The sequence below is a fragment of the Lepus europaeus genome, chromosome 2 (genome assembly GCF_033115175.1).
Source record: "Lepus europaeus isolate LE1 chromosome 2, mLepTim1.pri, whole genome shotgun sequence".
Lineage (NCBI taxonomy): Eukaryota > Metazoa > Chordata > Mammalia > Lagomorpha > Leporidae > Lepus > Lepus europaeus.
This window is the reverse complement of record NC_084828.1, coordinates 56,478,058-56,499,671: the sequence shown is the minus strand read 5'-3', so window position 1 is coordinate 56,499,671 and position 21,614 is coordinate 56,478,058. Positions and strand designations below refer to the sequence as shown.

Sequence of the window (21,614 nt, the reverse complement as noted above, 5' to 3'; positions counted from 1 at the left end):
GTGCCCTCGGTGGAGCACCTCCCATGGCCAGCTGAGACACTGGAGCTTTATTTGACAAACACTGAGGAAACATGAAGAATTTTAGGCAGACAGAATTAGCTGGAAGCAGCTTAGAGGCGGTGAGACTGAGGAGCCCAGAGGCTATTAGGAACCATTGCATTAGCTCTGGACAGAATTAACCTGACCTTAGGAAAGCAAATGGAAAGAAATGGAGCTGGGTAGCATTGCTAAAGCCGAATCCACGGAGCAGACCTGGAGCCATGAAAGAGTCGGGCAATGGTCGGGGCCATGAGGAGCTGTGTCAGCTGCAGATCACAGAAAAAAATCAACTAAAGCAGGACATTAGGGTTCCAGAAAGGCGGGAGGGCACGGGGAGCTTGTGTTGTTACCTTGTATTAACAGATGATATTAAGACCCTGCTGGAGGTAGCTTAGCAGAACAAAGTCTTTGTTTCTCACAAGGATGTTGCTGTGAAACTTACTGCTTCCTCTCCCTCCCTCCCTCCAATTCTTGGTAACTTTCATAAAGTTAATTAATTAAAAAGAAACAATTCCCTTGATGACTGTGAAAAAAATGCAAGGTCTTCAAATAGTTCATGGAAAATGCATGTTAGGAAAGAACTGCATGAATATCAAAATGTTTTACACCAAAATGTTTTACACCAAGTCTATTTTCCATGAACTTTTTGAAGTGCCCTTGTATAATAAAGGACTTAAATGCCCAAAGAAATTCCTAGAAATTTTTTTTTTACAAAATTAATTCTCCTCCTAAAAGCATTTACAGTTTAGTTTATAAAAGTTCAAACCAAAAGTCATGGCCTCTGGAGAACTTAATATAGGTAAGTATGGTCAACAAAAGATTAACATTTCAAAATAACGTTTTCTATGAAATGCCAAAATAGTAGTACTATTTGAGAAGATCACAGCACTGAATGCCCAGAAGCCCTCCCACACAGTGTAGAAGCATGGTTCCTGGTTAGTATCACTACAAAAAGAGAATTTAAATATACTTTGCTTTATTTCAGTGTTGAAATATAAGGTCGGCCGGCGCCGTGGCTTAACAGGCTAATCCTCTGCCTTGCGGTGCCGGCACACCGGGTTCTAGTCCCAGTTGGGGCGCCAGATTCTATCCCGGTTGCCCCTCTTCCAGGCCAGCTCTCTGCTATGGCCCTGGAAGGCAGTGGAGGATGGCCCAAGTCCTTGGGCCCTGCACCCGCATGGGAGACCAGGAGAAGCACCTGGCTCCTGGCTTCAGATCAGCGAGATGCGCCGTCCGCAGCGGCCATTGCAGGGTGAACCAATGGCAAAAAGGAAGACCTTTCTCTCTGTCTCTCTCTCTCACTATCCACTCTGCCTGTCCAAAAAAAAAAGAAAAAGAAAAGAAATATAAGGTCCATTAGTCTGTTAGGTTGAACGGTATGACACTGACATTTCCCTAATCAAGTTTGGTTGAACACTCAACTCTGGGAGCTGGGAATGCAGTCACCATGTCATGAGGACACTCTGGAATAGTCAACAAAAGCCAACAGTCCAACCTCCTCATGAATGACCTACTTTGAAAGCAGATCCTCCAACCCACATCACTCCTTCAGCTGACTACAGCACAGGCCAACATCTGTAATCTGATGAGGAACCTTGAGCCAGAACTCCCAAAGCCACTCCGAGATTGCCAGCACACAAAAACTGTATATGGAAAGTGGAGCTTTGAGAATCTGTCCAAAGTCACACTACTCATTATAGGTAGAGAAGAGATTAAAATCCTTGTTCATCTGATTGGGAATAATCTTTTGTTTAAAAGGGGGAGATTAGAAGACTTGTTTCCTCAAGGCTCAGATGTCCTGTCTACATTTAAAGATATTGAAACAGATGAAAATGACATCAGAGAGTTCAGTGACTTATCAAAAGGAGAAATTTATTCCAAAGTCACTGGAAGAAACTGAAGTAAATAAAAATATGGCAATGCTGTTTTCCTTTGGCTTTACATATGTTAATAATTTACCTTATTGTATCTTATGCAACAGAACATTTTTAATAGTTTTATGGTGCCAGTTATAACACCATTTTGAAACCAAAGTTTTAAGAAAGGAACTGAATTTTAAAATGTACTAAACTTTTGAAAAGCTAAAAATTGTTGAAACAACTTTTCAAACTTGAAATGAAAACCTAGTAGCTTATAGGGTAAGATACCACTATCTTACAGAAGAGATCATAGGTGAATGGGTAATAAAGCCTGGTACAGTGTATTTTCTCAATGTGTTCTAGATGAAAAGTCACCAAGTGAAATCACTGTGGATGGGCATTCGGCCCAGCAGTTAAGACACTGGTTGTATCTCGTAGTCTCCCCATGTCAGAAGGCCTGGGTTTGATACACAGCCCTGGTTCTGGATTCTAGCTTCCTGCCAGTGCAGACCCCGGGAGACAGCAGGTCTCTTGCCATTCATGTGGGAGACCTGGATTGAATTCCGAGCTCCTGGCTCCAGCTGGACCTGTCCTGTCCTTTGTGGAATTCAGGGGTAAGCCAGCAGGCATTTGGGGAGTGAGCCTGCAGATTGGAGCTCTATTAAAAAAAAAAAAATCACTGCACTGCCACTTTGTAATGATAAAGTAATTCAGTGAATTAAACATTTAACTGCAAACATAACTTGTCTGCAGAATTACATTTTTGCCTTAGAAATAGACTATAAACTGTATGGACTAGATACTTTTATATTTATCTGCTATCAGCACCAGCTAATCATCAAAGATCTTTTATTTGAATGCTTGAGAGCAAACACAAACGGTGCTGAAGCAATCAAAGTGTACAATAACTTGCATTTCATCATTTACCTGGGAACAACTGTGTTTGACACTTACAACGAGGACACAAAAAGAATAGTGGTTAAAACTGCTGGTGCCTTAAAACAAATCAAGGCAGAGGCAGTAAAATGAACTAGTGTTCACTGTATTTTTCACCACCACACACTTGTAGAAAGGAAAAAAGAGCCAGTTACACTTAAGAAAATCCAAGATGAATCAGTAATGATTATTAATTTTATTAAATCTGAATCCTTGAAATACAGCTATGTACCTTTTAATAACATGCATAAAAGTTTGTGTTGCATCCTGAAGTATGAGGGTTGTGTCAAGGAAAAGCATTTGTCTGTTAGGCTGAGCAATATGACTTTGCCATTTATTCTAATCAAATACTGCTTGATAGGACAACTATGGTCGAGAACAATTACTTGTATATTTCAGAATAGCTAATAGAAGGGAGGCTTTTGGCCTAGCAATTAAGACACTGGTTAAAATGCCCATATCCCATATTGGAGTACTTGAGTTTGAGTTCCAGCTCCAGTTCCCAATTCCAGCTTCCTATTAATTCCAAACCTTGGAGGCAGCAGTGATGGCTTAAGCATTCAGGTTCCTGCTGTCCATGTAGAAGCCCTGTATTGAGTTCCTGGCTCCTGGCTTCCACCTGGCCCACCCCAGCCACCGCAGACATTTCAGGAGTGAACCAGTGGATGGGATCTTTCTCTCTCAAATTTAGTAGAGTAGATTTTGAATGTCCCTAACACAAAGTAATAAATGTTTGAAGTTATGAATATGCCCATTACACTGATCTTATCATTACACATTCTGTACTGAAATGTCACACTGAACCCTATAAATATGCAAAACATGTCTCAAATTTAAATAAATAAAAGAAATATCCTTTGAGTTGTGAGCTGAACTAGCCACTGTTTTTCATGGAATACCAACTTTACTTGACAAACTATGGTTATTCAGACTTAAGTATTGGCCAGATTTTCATTTTTTAATGAACAAAATAAATTTTTCATGATAAGGAAAATTATACTATCCATTGCCAAATGAAAATCAGAATTTTGTGAAACTTCTTTAAAGGGTATATGAAGTATGGAAACTGAAACCATACAAATGAACTTTTTATACAGACATAGATGTAAATATGTATGTATCATTTAGGTCCAATTAAAAATTTATTTATTTATTTGGGAGCAAAGAAGGGAGGGAGAGAGTGCACATTATATACCTGTACTGAAATGTTACACTGAACCCTGTAAATATGTAAAAATTAAATAAATCAAATAAAAATTTTTAATTAAAAGAAGTATCCTGACTTGAGAGCTGCCAAATACTTGAAGATTTTTTTGAGGATGTCAGTGGTAATGTTTTAGTAAGAAATCTGATTTTGTTGATACGAAGAAATATGACATCAGGAAAAATCAGCCCAACTTAATTAAGTAATATTTTCCAAAAGAACAATACAAGATCACACATGGGTAAAAAAAATTCATTTGAAGTGCAAGACAGAGCAACATGTCTTACTGTATCAAAATATAAAAAGTTGCGGCAGGTGTTTGATGCAGCAATTAAGATACCAGTTGTGATGTCCCCATCCCATATCAGAGTGGCTGAGTTCCTACCCTGCTCCTGATTCCAGCTTCCTGGTAATGCACACCCTGTGGGACAGCAGGTAATGTCTGCTACCTGTGTCCCTGCCACCTGTGTGACGAGACCGTGATTCAGTTCCCTATTCCCAGCTTCAGCCTGGTCCAACCCTGGCTGTTGCAGGCATTTGAGGAATGAACTAGCAGAAAGGGAATCTCTATTCATCTCACTCCCACTCCTCCTCCTCCTCCTACTCCCTCTCCCACCCAGGCTTACCCAGTTAAAGTTCATCCTCAGAGACTACCATCAGCATGCCACACCTACAACAAGGTCTAAGGATTCCTCTCTTCAAGGCCAATATTCTTAGACTGGCAGATGTCCAAGACCTACCTCTCTCACAAGCAGAGCATTCTGATTGTGTCAAAGCAAATCTGGGGGATCTGGAGACATCTCTCTGGCACTTGTTGCATGACAGTGTCTAAAAGGCTGCCATTTATTATTCTGTCCCACAGATATTTTCTGAGCACCTATAAGGTGAGTTATCCACTAAGAAAAGGAATCCTACCGAAGGCCTGTCCTCTGACGGTTGGACAGAAGAGGCACCTTAGGCAAAGCCAGATCACATAGTCAAACACCCCAGTCCAACATGCTTTACAATCATAGCAGTGCTAAAGTACTCTGCAGTACATTCTTAGCAATTTATCTTGCCATTGCCAGCCCAGAAGAAATCCAAGTATGTAAACTTGAAAACAATACAAATTTGTCTTCTTTACCATTCATTTCTAAAGAAAAGTTTTTTCCACTTGATCAAATATTCATATACTATTAATGCATATATAACTCACACAATACCATATGATACATACCATGGAGTAATGTTTGGGGTTGGTCTGAAGGGCTGCTTGGTGTACCACATGCTTTAACAAGTAATGATCAAAACCCACACAAAACATCCACAGGAACCAAGTGTGCTTTCCTAAAATTCCCCCTGAAAATTGTTCTTAGCTCATATGGTTCTATTTATAATGATGGTTTTTATCCCTAATTGACCAACAAAATTATGTAGGTGAGCTTTGTCCAAAAGGGCAGAGCACTTTCACATTTTAAATGGTTACATTTCAAATGGTCATATAAATATGCATACATGATAACCTCCATTTTGCCTCTTGGTTCACTAAACCCAAAATATTTACTATTTGGCCCATTAATAGGAAAAGGTTGCCAATCCCACTTTAACCAAAAGCCTTAGAGACACTAGAGTGTCATGGCTTTAAAGCCCATAAGCCCAGGTCTAGCCTTTACCAGCCATGTGGCCTTGGAGAAGTCCTTTAACCTCTGAACCTCAGTTTACTCACCTATAAATGAGGTTACTAGGACCTTTAGCAAACTGTTAAAATCATATGTAAAGTACTTGATGCAGACATATAGTGTTAGTTCCCTTCTCATTCCCATAAATTATGACCATTGAGTAAATATTCCTCCTACTGTGTATCTGCAGCTAAAGGAAGCAAGATAGGATTATTTACAGACTATACTGAAACCTGTTAGTCATACCTTATGTCTGCATAGCATTTTCACCTCCCAAAGTACTTTCATATTTGTACAGATTCATTTGGAAAAAGCCCAATGTATTTTTTTAAAAAATCACAAGTGTATTATTTCTTTCTTTTTAAGGTTTATTTATTTATTTGAAAGGCAGAGTTACAGAGAAAGAGACAGGGAGATACAGAGAGAAAGAAATTATCCATCCAAATGGAAGAGTTGGGGACCATTTAGGTCTCTCACAAGGGTGGCAGGAGTCCAAGTACTTGGGCCATCTTCTACTGCTTTTCCCAGGCTATTAGCAGGGAGCTGGATCAGAAGCAGAGCAGCCGAGACATGAACCAGTGCCCATATGGGATGGCAGCTTTACTCGCTACACCACAACACTGACCCCTAAGTATATAATTTCTAAGTCAGAAAATTATTATAACTAACAATTCCATGAGGCCATGAGGTCCAATAAACAGGTTCTCCTGTCAACACCCTTCTATTTTTTCTCTATCTCTAAACAAGCACGTTCAAAATGTCATCTCTTAATCTCATTCTGGATTTTAGACGTGCCCTGTTACTCTGCAGAAAATTCTTTCTATAGAAGGTTTTAAAGATCTATTTATTATTTATTTATTTGAGAGGCAGAACAACAGAGAGAGAGGGAGAGACAAAAGAGAGAGAGAGAATGGGGGAGATCATCTACCTGTTGGCTCACTCCCTAAATGGCCACAATAGTCAGGGGTGAACCAGGCTGAAGCAAGCAAGGAGCCAGGAACTCCATGCCATTCTCCTACATGAGTGGCAGGGTCCCAAGCACTTGGGCTATCTTCCAGGCACATTAACAAGAAGCTAGATCCAAAGTGGAGCAGCTGGGACTCAAACCAGCACTCTGACTCTACATAGGATGCAGGCATCACAAGCGATGGCTTAAACCTCCGTGCCACAACACTGGCCCCAAAATTCTAACAAAAAGGGCCTGGGAAACCAAAAAAGCAACCCTGCAATAAAGAGTAGATGACAGAAAGAAACAAAGTCAATATTAGTTTTGTGTTCAAAATCCTCAATATTTGATCAGTGATTCTCAACCTTTTTTTCCTATAACACACCTGATCCATAGGACATGCTCCTGTCAGAAAGGTGCTCTGTGCCCACTATAAACTTAAAAATGATCTATGGCCCTTGAAAGCACTTCTGCAGTGATTGATATGGTCCTTTAAAGAGGAATTTCCCATTTGCTGGAGAATCACTGCTTCAAATTACTTTACCCCATAATTCTGGTGCTATTTAGTCCCCTCAGACTATGAAAAAAGGAAGTTAGATGTAATGAGTCTTCACTCCATATAAAATGTCAGTAGATTCAGATTTCTGTTTGATTATGATTCCCTAGAAAAAAAGGAGTGTGGACTTGCTTTAAATGCCCACCCTAAGATTGCATTTTGTGACAACACTACCACACAAAGCCATAACTAGCAGTCCTCCTGAAGAGCAATAGACTTCCTATGTTTGCACAGACTACTATTGCTCAATAAGGTACAATGAGACTGGAATGGTGAGCATCAGGAAAAGAGACCAGACAGACACCAAGAACTTCACAAATAATGATAACCAAAAGAAGTAAACGTAAACAGAGAATCTCAAAGAGTAACCAGACTGTCACAATGCCTGGATTTTCAAAGTCACATCTACTTCCTCATAAAAAAAAAAAAATTGTAGCAGAGGAGGACCTTCGGGGTCTTGACTGGGGGAAAACACAAGGGAAAGCACAGATAGAAACAAAACAAAGTTTTATGTTAGATGTTTTGAGACTCAAATACATGTGACTGTTCATTATCAAAAGACATTTGTTGAAAAACAAATTTTATTTTAACATAAAAAGAAAATATCCAGCAATTTAATTATCAATCTAAATTCTATTGATCATAAAAATTCACCTATTCATAGATTTATTAAAAATTATTTATTGGGGCCAGCGCTGTGGCTAAGTTACTAAAGCCGACGCCTGCAGTGCCGGCATCCCATATGGGCGCTGGTTCCAGTCCCAGCTTCTACATTTCCGATCCAGCTCTGTGCTACGGCCTGGGAAGGCAGTGGAAGATGGCCTGAGTCCTTGGGCCCCTACACGCATGTTGGGAGACCTGGAGGAAGCTCCTGGCTCCTGGCTTCAGATGGGCCTAGCTCCGGCCGTTGCATCCATCTGGGGAGTGAACTAGCGGATGGAAGACCTCTCTCTCTCTCTCTCTCTCTCTCTCTCTGCCTTTGTATCTCTGACTTTCAAATAAATAAAATAAATCATTAAATTAAAAAACTATATATTGGGCTGGTGCTGTGGCAAAGCAGGTAAAGCCACCGCCTGTGGTGCCAACATCCTATATGGGCACCAGTTTGAGTCCTGGCTGCTCCACTTCCGGTCCAGCTCCCTACTAATTTGCCTGGGAAAGCAGTGGAAAACAGCCCAAGTACTTGGGCCTCTGCACCCATGTGAAAGGCCTGGAAGAAGTTCCTGGCTCCCAGCTTTGGATCGGCCCATACGGCCTTTGCAGCCATTTGGCGAGTGAATTAGCAGATGGAAGTTCTCTCTCTCCCTCTCTCTCTCTCTCTATGTGTATATATATATATATATATATGTGTGTGTGTGTGTGTGTGTGTGTGTATATATATATGTATATATACATATATATATATCTGCCTTTCAAATAAAAAAAATTCAAGTATTTATTGGGCACTTATGATGTTCTGGATACTCTTCCAGGTACCAAGAATACAATAATGACCAATAAGGCAGTCTGTCCCTTCATGGACTTACATTCTCCTGGGAAAGAAAGACAGTAATCAAATAGCTATACAATACAATGCCAGTTGTTAATAATATAGTATAAAGGGAAGCAATGCAAGGTTAAAGGAAAAAAGCCAAAATGCTATTTTAGCTAAAGAGGACCTACAAAGTTTCCTATTGTCTTCCAAACCTGTGTAACAACAAACCAGTCTAAGACCTAAGAATTCCTGTCTGCTGTCCTTTTTGAACTCTGAGCAAGCTTACTTCCACAGATCCATCCATGACTTACACAAAGACTAGATTTCTATCTGTAGCTCTGGCCTTTTCTCTGAATTCTAATTCTAATCAAGAGATCTAAAACCAAACTCACCAGATAACCTCTCTGTCCTGCCCAAAGGCTATCTCCATGTTCACAGAAACCTCTTGAGGGCTTACAGATTTGACGCTTTCTGCTCATTCATCTCACTATGAAATGTCCTAGTAGTTCCTTTTCCAAATGGGACCTATCCATGCCTTAAAACTCATTCTCACACCATCAAGTTAAAGAGCAGTTAGAAGTTTGTTTAGGAAGTTTGTTTCAGGTACTCAGCTGCTCAGTCACAATGGGTCCCTTTGACCACTCACATCAAAATAATTTCCTATGATTTGTTTTCACATCTTCAAAAATCCAGCTACAGCAAATCTATGTGTTATAGACTGAATTGTGTCTCTCTCCCCCCAAAAAATCATACACTGGAGCCCTAACCCCCAGTACTTCAGACTGTAATTATTTGAAGACAAGGCATTTAAAGAAATAATTAGGGGGCTGACACAGTGGCGTAGCCAGTGAGGCCTCCACCCGCAGTTCCAGCATCCCATATGGGTGCTGGTTCCAGTCCGGGATGCTCCACTTCCTATCTAGCTTTCTGCTGTGGCCTGGAAATGCAGTAGAAGATGGCCCAAGTCCTTGAGCCCCTGCACCCATGTGGGAGATCCGGAAGAAGTTTCAAACTCCTGGCTTCAGATTGGCACAGCTCTGGCTGTAACGGCTATTTGGGGAATGGATGGAAGACCTCGTTATCTCTGCCTCTGCCTCTCTGTAACTCTGCCTTTCAAATAAATAATAAAATTTTTTAAAAAAAGAAGTAATTAGGAGTGGATTTTGTGGCACAGCAGTTAAGTTGCTGCTTGGGATGCCCAGTTCCCATACAGGGTTGCTGCTTTAAGTCCCAGCTGCTCCCCTTCCCAACCAGATTTCTGCTAATGAATCCTGGGAGGGAGCAGAAGAAGGCTCAAGTGCTTGGGCCCCTGCCACCCATTGGAGAGACAAAGATGAAGTTCAGAGCTCCTAGCTTCAGCATGGCCCAACCTCTGGCTGTTGCATTGGAAAGTGAACCAGCAGACAGAAGATTCTCTCTCTCTCTACCTTTCAAGTAGATGAAAATAAGTAGATAAATATCTTAAAAAGAAGTCATTAGGGTCTGAGACTGTGGCGCAGTAGGTTAAACCATAGCCTGCAGCACCAGCATCCCACATGGGCGCTGGTTTGACTCCTGGCTGCTCCACTTCCAATCTAGCTCCCTGCTAATGTGTCAGGGAAAACAGAAGAAGACAACTCAAGTCCCTGAGTCCCTGCACCCATTTGGGAGATCTGGAGGAAGCTCCTGGCTCCTGGTTCCTGGCTTCAGCATGGTCTAGACCTGGTGGTTATGGCATTTATGGAATGAACCAGCTGATGGAAGATATCTCTCTCTCTCTCTCTCTCCTTCTCTCTCCGTAACTCCACCTTTTAAATAAATAATCTTTTTAAAAATATTTATTTATTTGAAAGTCAGAGTTACACAGAGAGAGAAGGAGAGGCAGAGAGAGAGAGAGAGAGAGAGAGAGAGGTCTTCCACCTGATGGTTCACTCCCCAATTGGTCACAATGGCCAGAGCTGCACCGATTCGAAGCCAGGAGCCAGGAGCTTCTTCTGGTCTCCCATGTGGGTGCAAGGGCCAAGGACTTGGCCATATTCTACTGCTTTACCAAGCCATAGCAGAGAGCTGGATCAGAAATGGAGCAACCAGGTCTTGAACCAGCGCCCATATGGGATGCCAGCACTTCAGGCCAGGGTGTTAACCTATTGCGCCACAGCACCAGCCCCATAAATAAATATTTTAAAAATATTTAGAAAAAAAAAGGAAATAAATAAATTTTAAAAAATAAATCATTAAAATGAGCTATTGTGGTAAGCCCTAATACAATCTGATCAGTGTCTTTATAAGAAGAAACATCAGGGATGCACATGCACAGAGAAAAGGCCATCTGAGGACGCAGTGAGAAGGTGGCCATGTACAAGTCAAGGAGACCTTAGGAGAAGCCAAACCTACCAACACTTTGAACTTGGCCATCCAGTCTCCACAACAGTGAGAAAATGAATGTTGCCTAAGACCCAGTCTATGGTATTGTATTATGGCAGCTCCTTGCACCTAATAACCTAGCTTTAATTAACTTCTCTAAGACTGTTTACTAACTGGACCTGTCCGAAGCTAGGAGCCCAGAGCTTCTTCCCATATGAGTGCAGGGATCACCTTCCACTGCTTTCCCAGGATCATTAGCAGGAGCTGGAACAGAAGTGAAGCAGTTGGGTCTTGAACCTGGCCCCATATTCGATGCCAGTGTTGCAGGGAGAGGCTTAACCTGCTGCACCACAACACTGGCTCCTATTCAGGGTTTTTGAACAGAGTGAAAACATGACCAGAAGCAGCAGTTGTGTGTAGGTGATCAGGACACTGTGCAACTGAAGTGTTGCCCATGAGAATGGAAAAGAAGGAATTGTTTAGAGAAATATTTCAGATATATAACCCATAGGCCTGGCAAGGGACTGAAAACAAAGTGAGGAGAACTGGAGGTAACTCCCAGGCTTTGAGATTGAGAGGAGGGGAAGTACCAAGAACAGAAACAAGGAAACCAGGGAAGGCACTGAGATCAATTTTCAGGTTTACAGTCAGTTCCCTGGACAGCTCTTACTCCTTATTTGCAATCTGATCCAGGAAGTCTCTGTGCCCTTTTCGCCCTGTAAAACTTCAAGCAAGGTACCAACTTTAAATCACATCATGCTGGGAACCCTTCTTAAATGGCCGTTTGCATTTGAAGAAAGGATTCCAAAATGAACAGCCATGAAATGTGGATAACTGATAAAGATAAGCAAGGTATAAGGTAGACACAGAGCACGCTCCCAATATCATTCCACCTCCTGCCTCTTACAAATGCTTTGGCTGCAATTCTGGCACAATGCTCTAGTTTTTTGTTTTTGTTTTTGTTTTTTTAATTAGAGCTGCTTAAGAATCCCTTTCTTATCTTAATGATGGATGCTGCTCAACACCACCGGTAAACAAACCAAATTATTTTCTTGTTTTTTTTTTTTTAATATAATAAAAGATAGGAAACATGACTGCACAAGGGTAGGGCAGGTAAGGTCCATGACACAACAACCTCTGCCATCTTGCAGAGAGGCCGAGTTCACCCATCATAGTGTTAGAGATGCTGAGGGTAAATTGGGCACCCTTGCCCAGTGATCACTTTGAGTTTACTCTAACCCTGGCCATCCACCTCTTTTGCCTTTAGTAGAGACACAAAATAGAAAGCACTAGTCTTCATAATAGTTTTCCACAGCTATTATGATTAGAAAATAATTCAACCAACATTCATAGAATGCCCATGTACTACCCTAAAAAGGTGAGAGAATAAGTATGGAGGAAAGAAGGACAAAAACAGAACTCACACAACTATCCTCCAGGTGTTCTCAAGCCATCTTCATTCGCAGGGCCTTATCCCACATCTAGGGATCGCCTCTGTAGTCTAGGCTTTGTAAATCCCTGGCAGGCCTCCTTCTAAAGGTGGAATTCCACAGCAAGTAGTCCAAATTTTCAAATGGATCCAAACAATATGGCATCTATGTGCATTACCTCAATAATTCTCATAGGAAGCATTCCCCAACATGCACTTCTTTACAAGTGTGTGCCCTGTGGCTTGCAGACACACAAGGGTGAGTTGGTAGGAGCGGCTGTTTTAATAGTTGTTGGTGCTGAATCACTCAGCAAATTATTAACTCTGAAGTTCCTATCACTTTCTGTTAACCTCATGGTATACACACTTAATCACTGCACTCCACCAAACACTGCACAAAATCAGTTAAAAGAAATGTCATGGTGCAGCAAATGTGAAAAATGGTACGACAGTTAAAATTACACATAGACTTACCATATGATCCAACAATTCCACTTCTGGGTGTTTACCTATCATGACTTCAAACAGATACTTGTAACTTCTGTGTTCACAGGATAACCACGAGAACCAAAAGTTAACTCAAGTGTCCTGAACAGATTCAACCTTTAAAAACTAGGAAATTCTGACATATGCTGTAACATGAATCTTGAAAATATGCTAAATGAAATAAGCCAGTTACAAAAGGTCAAATATTGTATGATTCAACTTATACGAAGCATCTAAAGTCATTAAATACATAGAGACAAAAAGTAGAATGATGGCTCCCAAAGGTTGGGGGATGGAGGAAAGGGGAGTCATTGTTTAATGGACATGGAGTTTTAGGTTGGGAAGGTGAAACACTTCTGCAGATACAGGTGCTGATGGTTGTAGAGTACTATGAACGTATTTAATGCTACTTAACTACACACTTAGAAATAGTAAAGATGGTAAATTTTTCCATGTATATTTTACAACTTTTTAAATATGTTTAAGACATTTAAGATATAATAGAAGAAAAGTTTCCTGAAATAAAGAAATATGAGAAAAAGAAATCATTCCTTCCCTGGCAGGTAATACTTTTTAAATCCATGACAATGATATAGACACAAACTGAGACATAGACAACAGACCAGAGGAAAAAAGTCTTTTGACCTCACTTGGGTAAGTGCTTGTAGAGCATTTACAGAGATGTTTCTTGACTTTCTTTCACGATAGCATCCCTGAGGGACCTTTCTAGACAGTTTTTTCTAATCATCCCCTCATGAAAGTTTAATACCACAGACATACTCCTTATCTGTTTATGTATCATGGCCTTTTGAAGAGCCACAAACCACTGCAATGTTTAAGATTTTTTCCCCTGGCCGGCGCCGTGGCTTAACAGGCTAATCCTCCGCCTTGCGGCACCGGCACACCGGGTTCTAGTCCGGGTTGGGGCGCCGGATTCTATCCCGGTTGCCCCTCTTCCAGGCCAGCTCTCTGCTATGGCCCGGGAAGGCAGTGGAGGATGGCCCAAGTCCTTGGGCCCTGCATCCACATGGGAGACCAGGAGAAGCGCCTGGCTCCTGGCTTTGGATCAGCGAGATGCACTGGCAGCAGCGACCATTGGAGGGTGAACCAATGGCAAAAAGGAAGACCTTTCTCTCCGTCTCTCTCTCTCACTATCCACTCTGCCTGTCAAAATAAAAAAATATATATTTTTCCCCAAAGATTCCATTTTTTGTCCTCTTAGTGATAATATCAACCTGTTTGAGAGTACATGAGCTAATGTATCTGCCATTCAACAGAATGGTTGCTCTCACAAAAAGAAAATTTGAAGCAACCAGAAACTGAAGATACACATACACTGTTCAATACTGGAATGCAACTAAAAGCCCTATAACAATATTAAAAGAAATTCATTTTTGGCCGGCGCCGTGGCTCAATAGGCTGACCCTCCACCTTGCGGCGCCGGCACACCGGGTTCTAGTCCCGGTCGGGGCACCAGATTCTGTCCCTGTTGCCCCTCTTCCAGGCCAGCTCTCTGCTGTGGCCAGGGAGTGCAGTGGAGGATGGCCCAAGTCCTTGGGCCCTGCACCCCATGGGAGACCAGGAGAAGCACCTGGCTCCTGCCATCGGATCAGCGCGGTGTGGCGGCCGCAGCGCGCCTACCGCGGCGGCCATTGGAGGGTGAACCAACGGCAAAAAGGAAGACCTTTCTCTCTATCTCTCTCTCTCACTGTCCACTCTGCCTGTCAAAAAAAAAATTTTTTTTTAAAAATTCATTTTTAATATCTCCAAATATCTGGAAGTTGGCATTGTATAACATCTAGGTGATTAATAAAATTCTGATGTTTAATACCCTTGTCTTTAGGGAATGTGGAATTACCATGATTTAATATAATATGGCAATTTTTTTAAGTTTTATTTATTTATTTATTTATTGGCAGAGAGATAAAAAGGCCTTCCACTTGCTGGTTCACTCCCCAAATGGCCACAACAGCTGGAGCTGCACCTATCTGAAGCCAGGAGCAGAAGCCAGGAGCCTCTTCCGGGTCTCCCACACCATTGCAAGGACCCAAGCACTTGGGCTATCCTCCACTGCTTTTCCAGGCCATAGCAGAGAGCTGGATCAAAAGTGCAGCAGCTGGGACTCAAACCAGCATCCATATGGGATGCTGGCACTGCAGGCAGCAGCCTGGTCTACTACACCACAGCACCGACCTCAGGAATTTATTTTTACACATAATAAAATCACATATGCCAGGGCTGGCACTGTGGCATAGTAGACTAAGCCTCTGCCTTAGTCTAATGCATCAGCATCCCATATGGGTGCCGGTTCAAGACCCAGCTGTTCCACTTCCTATCCAGCACCCTGCTATGGCCTGGGAAAGCAGTGGAGGATGGCCCAAGTCCTTGGGTCCCTGCACCAGTGTGTGAGACCTGGAGGAGGCTCCTGGCACCTGGCTTCGGATCAGCTCAGCTCTGGCCATTACAGCCACTGGGAGTGGACCAGAAGTGGAAGACCTTTCTCTCTTGTCTCTCCTCTGTAACTTTATCTCTCAAATAAATAAATAAATAAATCTTTTTTTTAAAAAATGACAATTGCCTATTTTATAGAAAAATCCCTTAATGTTTCTTATTGACTGAAACTTAAGATGCCTTATAATTTTTCTATTCAAAAGATGCATCTTTTTATTTATTTATTTATTTATTTACAGGCAGAGTGGACAGTGAGAGAGAGAGACAGAGAGAAAGGTCTTCCTTTTTGCCGTTGGTTCACCCTCCAATGGCCGCCGCGGCTGGCGCACTGCGGCCGGCGCACCGCACTGATCCGATGGCGGGAGCCAGGGGCTTATCCTGGTCTCCCATGGGGTGCAGGGCCCAAGCACTTGGGCCATCCTCCACTGCACTCCCTGGCCACAGCAGAGAGCTGGCCTGGAAGAGGGGCAACCGGGACAGACGGTGCCCCAAGCAGGACTAGAACCTGGTGTGCCGGCGCCGCAAGGCGGAGGATTAGCCTATTGAGCCGCGGCGCCAGCCCAAAAGATGCATCTTAAGCTAGTAACATCAGCATGACCTGGAAACTTGTTAAAAAGGCAGAATCACAGCTCCACCCAGATCTGCTGAAACAGATCTGTACTCAACACGATCTTTAGGTGATTCTTCAGTACAGAAACGGAGAAGCAATGTGGTAAAAGACAAATCTTAAATTTCTTTCTTAACTCATCAGAGAATTTTATTTTTAGCCAACCAAGTAGATTTATACTATCACTCATGTGATACCTTTGAGCTTATAGGAAATGCAAATTAGGAAGCAATTTGGTAAGTTTTTTTTTTTTTTAAATCACCAGAGATGCAAATTTCTATCCTGGGGATGACCTCTGAAAGAAGTTACTTCAAGGGGTTCGTTGACTCATTCTGCAATAGCAGGGATGGCAGAGGACAGGTGATGGGTTTGTCAGGTGCCTGAGACTCCCTCTTCAGAAGTAGCAGCAGTGGGCCCCTCGGCAGAGGAATGTTCCTCCAGCACTTAGCTTTCCAGTATGGAAGGAAACATCCTGAGAGGAGCAAGGCAAACAGGTAGCAGGAAACCTCCCTGTCTTTTATAATCCTTGCTGTTACACCCAAAAGTGGCTAATAAGTAAGAGGATGTCTCTCTCCAAAACATTCACCCAGCCATTGCCATAGATTCCACTCTTCAAAGTCTAAAACGGCCGGCGCCGTGGCTTAACAGGCTAATCCTCCGCCTTGCGGCGCCGGCACACCGGGTTCTAGTCCCGGTAGGGGCACCGATCCTGTCCCGGTTGCCCCTCTTCCAGGCCAGCTCTCTGCTGTGGCCAGGGAGTGCAGTGGAGGATGGCCCAAGTCCTTGGGCCCTGCACCCCATGGGAGACCAGGAGAAGCACCTGGCTCCTGCCATCGGATCAGCGCGGTGTGGCGGCCGCAGCGCGCCTACCGCGGCGGCCATTGGAGGGTGAACCAGCGGCAAAAAGGAAGACCTTTCTCTCTGTCTCTCTCTCACTGTCCACTCTGCCTGTCAAAAAAAAAAAAAAAAAAAAAAAAAAAACCAAAGTCTAAAACATTTTCCTGGGGTCATCTTAAAATATGAAGATTTAGGAGCCAGCATTGTGACTTAGTGGATAAAGTGCAAGCCTGCAGTGCTGGCATCCCATATGAGCACTGGTTCAAGTCCCAACTGCTCCACTTCCAATCCAGCTACCTGCTAATGCACCTGGGAAAGCAGCAGAGGATGGCCCAAGTCCTTGGGCTCCTGCACCCACATGGGAGACTCGGAAGAAGCCCCTGGATCCTAGTTTCAGTCTGGCCCAGCCCTGGCCATTCTGCGCATTTGGGAAGTGAACCAGTAGATGGAAGATCTACCCCTGTCTCTGTCTCTCCTCTGCTTTCAAACTCTGCTTTCAAATAAATAAAAAAAAATCTTAAAAAAAAAAAAATGAAGGGCTATGGTGGTTACCAACTAAAACCTTGATCAGTCAAGTCTGAGCATGGAGTAGGTGGTAGCCAAGCATAAGCTGGAGCAGAGGGAGAAGCCTAGGAAATTTAGAGTTCTGGAAAGAAGCTAACTCTCACCCCACTAAGTCTGTGCTAGTATCACACGGTGGCAAATCCAGAGTCTGCTACTGAACTCCCCAGGGACCTTCAGCCAACTTCTCTATCCTGAGCCTTAATCTCAACTATATAATAAGGCTAATTACACCTACCTCAAATGCTATGATGAGGACTAAATGAGATCTTCCTGGTCAACTCCGGAAACAAGTGTCTAGTAAATGTTAATTCAAAATCCACTAACTCCCCCAGGAACAGCAGAATATTTTCACTCACTGAGTTTGGAAGGAAAGTGTTTTATCTCACTGACAGCCGCAAGTTTAAGGAGCAGGAAGTGCTTTCATCAGAAACCACACACGCGGGCTTAATGAAGCTCTTCACCAAAACTGTGAGGGGACCGGAGGCTCTTGGTGCCTCTCACAGATTACATAACCCTGAAACTGACAGTCAGCGGCCGGCTGAATTCCCCTCTTAGATGTGTTCACGTGTCCTCCTCCTTTGGAAAATAGTGGAAATTCAACAAATGTGTTTAAAAGCAAACTGAGCAACCAAAAAAATCTTAGTTCACCAGAAACAGTAACAACATGCTTATAAGTAAAGCTCCTAGTAGTTTTGAGGCAACTTTAAAAATTGGTTAAGAAAGGCCATACTGAGTTAAGCCGCTGCCTCTGATGTCGGCATCCCCTGTGGGCACCAGTTCAAGTCTGGATCAGTTCGAACATGGGTCACTCCACTTTCTATCCAGCTGCCTTGCTAATGTGCCTGGGAAGGCAGCAGAGGAGGGCCCAAGTGCTCATGGGCACTTGGAGACCCAGATGAAGAGAGACCCAGATGAAGCTCCTGGCTCCGGGATTTGGCCCAGCACAGCCCTGGCCCTTTGTGGCCATCTGGGGAGTGAACCAGCGGATAGAAGATCCCTTCCTCTTTCTGTCTCTCCCTCTCTCTGTAACTCCGCCTTTAAATAAATGAATAACTCTTTTTTAAAAAATTGGTTAAGAAACACAAGAATCTTAGAAAACTCCCCACTTTGACTCTATAAGGCCAGTTAACACCTGGATCCCACTTGATTAAGGTATGTGCCCTTCTCACCCTGGGGAGTTGAGCAACAGGCCAAAAAAGGTGAAATTCATCCTGGACTCTCCTGCTCTTCCTGTTAACCTGGGGGAAGGGAGATTAAGAGGCCACCAGTTAGGAGCCAAAGAGAAAATGATTTTCCAGGAGCAATTCACTGGCCTCAGAACAACTGGAAAATCCTGCCCCCAGTAATGTTCTGCAGGATTCATCCCAGACTGACAGCGCTGGTACCTCAAATGCGCAGCAAGATGGTGGCGAGGTGTGTGGTGGATCCGACACTGTGTTCTGAAGCCAAGACAAAATAATAATAATAATAAAAAGATTCCAGGGCTATTTTCATTTTTGGGAGATCTGCATGGTCAGTCCACTTTCCTATCAGAGAGTGAGAGTGGTGAGTAAGCCTGGGAGATTTCTCTCCTTTTACTGCCTAAACACCCTACTGTCCAGGAGAGGCAAAGTCACCTCTCCAGCCAGATAGCATTTCTCTACACACCATTTTAATTGATGGGAATATATGTGAGCAAATGCTTAACATTTACATACTAAATATCATCCTCCTAAGGACAACTGCCTCAGTCACAATAGCCAGGTCACTAATTCCAATGGAGAGAAACTAACCCACAGAAATGTGCTTTCCTTCCAACAAAACCCATTCAAACACTTGACACAGACTGTTATCCATGGAGGGGTCCACCCCCGTCATCTGACTGCAGGTTTTCTTCATTCATTCATAAAAAGGTCATTCCTTGAAAGGGGAGAGGGAGTGGGAAAGGGGAGGGTTGCGGGTGGGAGGGAAGTTATGGGGGGGGGGGGGGAAGCCATTGTAATCCATAAGCTGTACTTTGGAAAAAATTTATATGCATTAAATAAAAAAAGACATAGCAAAACTGAAAAAAAAAAAAGGTCATTCATAGATTTTAGTTTTGTAGAAGCAACAGAATGAATTAATGAGGGCATGCTATAAAATACCTGACATATATTTTTCCAAAAACACACAGTTTCATGCTTACTCTTGGCGGGGAAGTACACCTCTAAACCCACACATCAAACCCCAAGAGATCTCTGCTTTGTGGGAATCACAGTTCCACATCACTGATTAAAGATAAATTGTCACCTGTCTACTCATCTCCACCAATATCCTAGTCTTCCCTGGGCCTTCAGGGTAGGCACCATTCATGCTACCACTAACCTGCAAACACATCCCGGATGGTCTTTCCCCAGAAAAACTGCCCCTCAGTATTTCACTCCAAAGTATTACTATTCAGGCATCAGAAAGTGACTCCAAAGGGGAAAAAAAAAATAAATCTGAACTGGGAAAAGGAGGTGTATAGGAGTATTCAGCATTTAGATACTTTTTCATTCCTAAATATCAAATAATAAAAATATACCTTTGTGAGCGAAGAGTCAAGTCATACAAATGCGTAAAAGTGAATCAACTGTCTCCAGCAGTAGCCAGCGATAATGAGCCAAGTACGGGAGAGCCTGAGGATGATCGGTTTCCTTTTGAGGTTACATGCTACACAGCAGCTAGGCAGCCTTTTGCTCTAAGCACTCGCCGGCCGACCTCGTGGCAGGAGGAGGCCAGCCCCTGGCCCTGGCTCCCTTTATAGGGTTCTCCGCTGGAGCGCGGGGCGGGGGCGGGGAGCGAAGAACCTGCTTTGTGAAACACAGAACCCGGTCATCCTCGCTCGGAGGAGGTGCGTGGGCACTACGCAGGCCCGAGGGGCGGCGGGGACGAGGTTCGTGGATTTTTTTTTCTGCACATTGGAAATTCCCAGGCCAAAAAGGTACCGACCCGAGTCCCGGACATTCCCCATGACGGCCGGCTCCAAGACCTGGACTGGAACCGCGAGGAGGAATCAGAGGCAGCATCTAGAAACTAAACTTTTTTTCTTCAGGGCGCCTTTTTAAAAACGTCCCCGTGAACACCGCCCCATTACCCAGCTCTTCTTACTTCGTTTTCCTGCGGTAGCTGCTGAACGTGGGGATGGATTGGGGCGGGGATCGGAGGAGCGGGTTTAGTTTTGAGGACGCGGTTTGGAACCTAGCTATCATGTGCTTTCATTGACAAAACACTGGGTAAAGAATCTGCACGCAAAGCGGTGGCCCTGTAACATGAACCTCAGTTTATTTTTCATGGGCGGTGGGATGGAGTGGGGGTGGATTTAAACAGCAAATGAGCCCTTGCACAACCCTGAAAAGATTTCTCCTGGACATGCAGTTTCACTGTCACTCCTTTTCCTTTTGGGACATTTGCTACTGCTTCCTTTTTTAAAATTCGTCTCTCCCAGGCAGTGTTACAACCCAGTTTTGTAATTACACAGGAAATGATGGAAGTCTGGCTCTCCAGGAGCAACGGGCATCCAGAGCTACTCATCAGGTCCTTAAACCTCAGACTCCTGACTTCCTCTAGCAGAACATTTTTAAAAGAACATTACATACATACAATACACACACGCAGTTCATGCATTTTTTATAAAGTTAAAATCTAAGTGCATGCCCAAGAGACTGGTTAGACTAAAGAGGTGTATTTTGTGCTCTCCTAGCTTCTGAGTACAGTAAACTTCTGCCTTCACCAATGCTTTTATCTTCCCCATCTCCAATCCCGCAGGATTCCCAGGAGTCCCTAGCACTCGGGGACTGTGGCCTCACTTTCAAACAGAAAAATAGCAACATGAAATCTTATTTACTTAGTGCACACCGAGTACAGTGAAGACTTTGTTGTAGACATAAATCCTGGGATATACTCCAGATCAGAATTTCTGGCATTAGTAATTAACTAATATTAAAAAGCTGGATTGGGGCCGGCGCTGAGGCATAGTGGGTAAAGCCTTCACCTGCAGTGCCAGCATCCCATATAGGTGCCGGTTCTAGTCCCAGCTGCTCCACTTCCAATCCAGCTCTCTGCTGTGGCCTGGGAGGGCAGTGGAGGATGGCCTAAGTGCTTGGGCCCCTGCACCCACATGAGAGACTTGGAGGAAGCTCCTGGCTCCTGGATCTGGATCTGCGGCTATCTGGGGAGTGAACCAGCAGATGGAAGACCTCTCTCTCTGTCTCTCTCTGCTTCTCCT

General features: G+C 43.4%; 1 protein-coding gene across 1 annotated transcript in view; it reads right to left on the bottom strand.

The window, feature by feature from the left end:
- The window catches only part of NFKBIZ (NFKB inhibitor zeta), a 33,723-nt gene extending 13,733 nt beyond the window's left edge, over nucleotides 1–19,990 (bottom strand). The window contains exon 1 of the mRNA XM_062207437.1: nucleotides 19,932–19,990. The gene's annotated coding sequence lies outside the window, so the exon portion shown is untranslated. The remainder of the gene's footprint in view (nucleotides 1–19,931) is intronic.
- Between the last annotated feature and the right edge of the window lie 1,624 nt (nucleotides 19,991–21,614).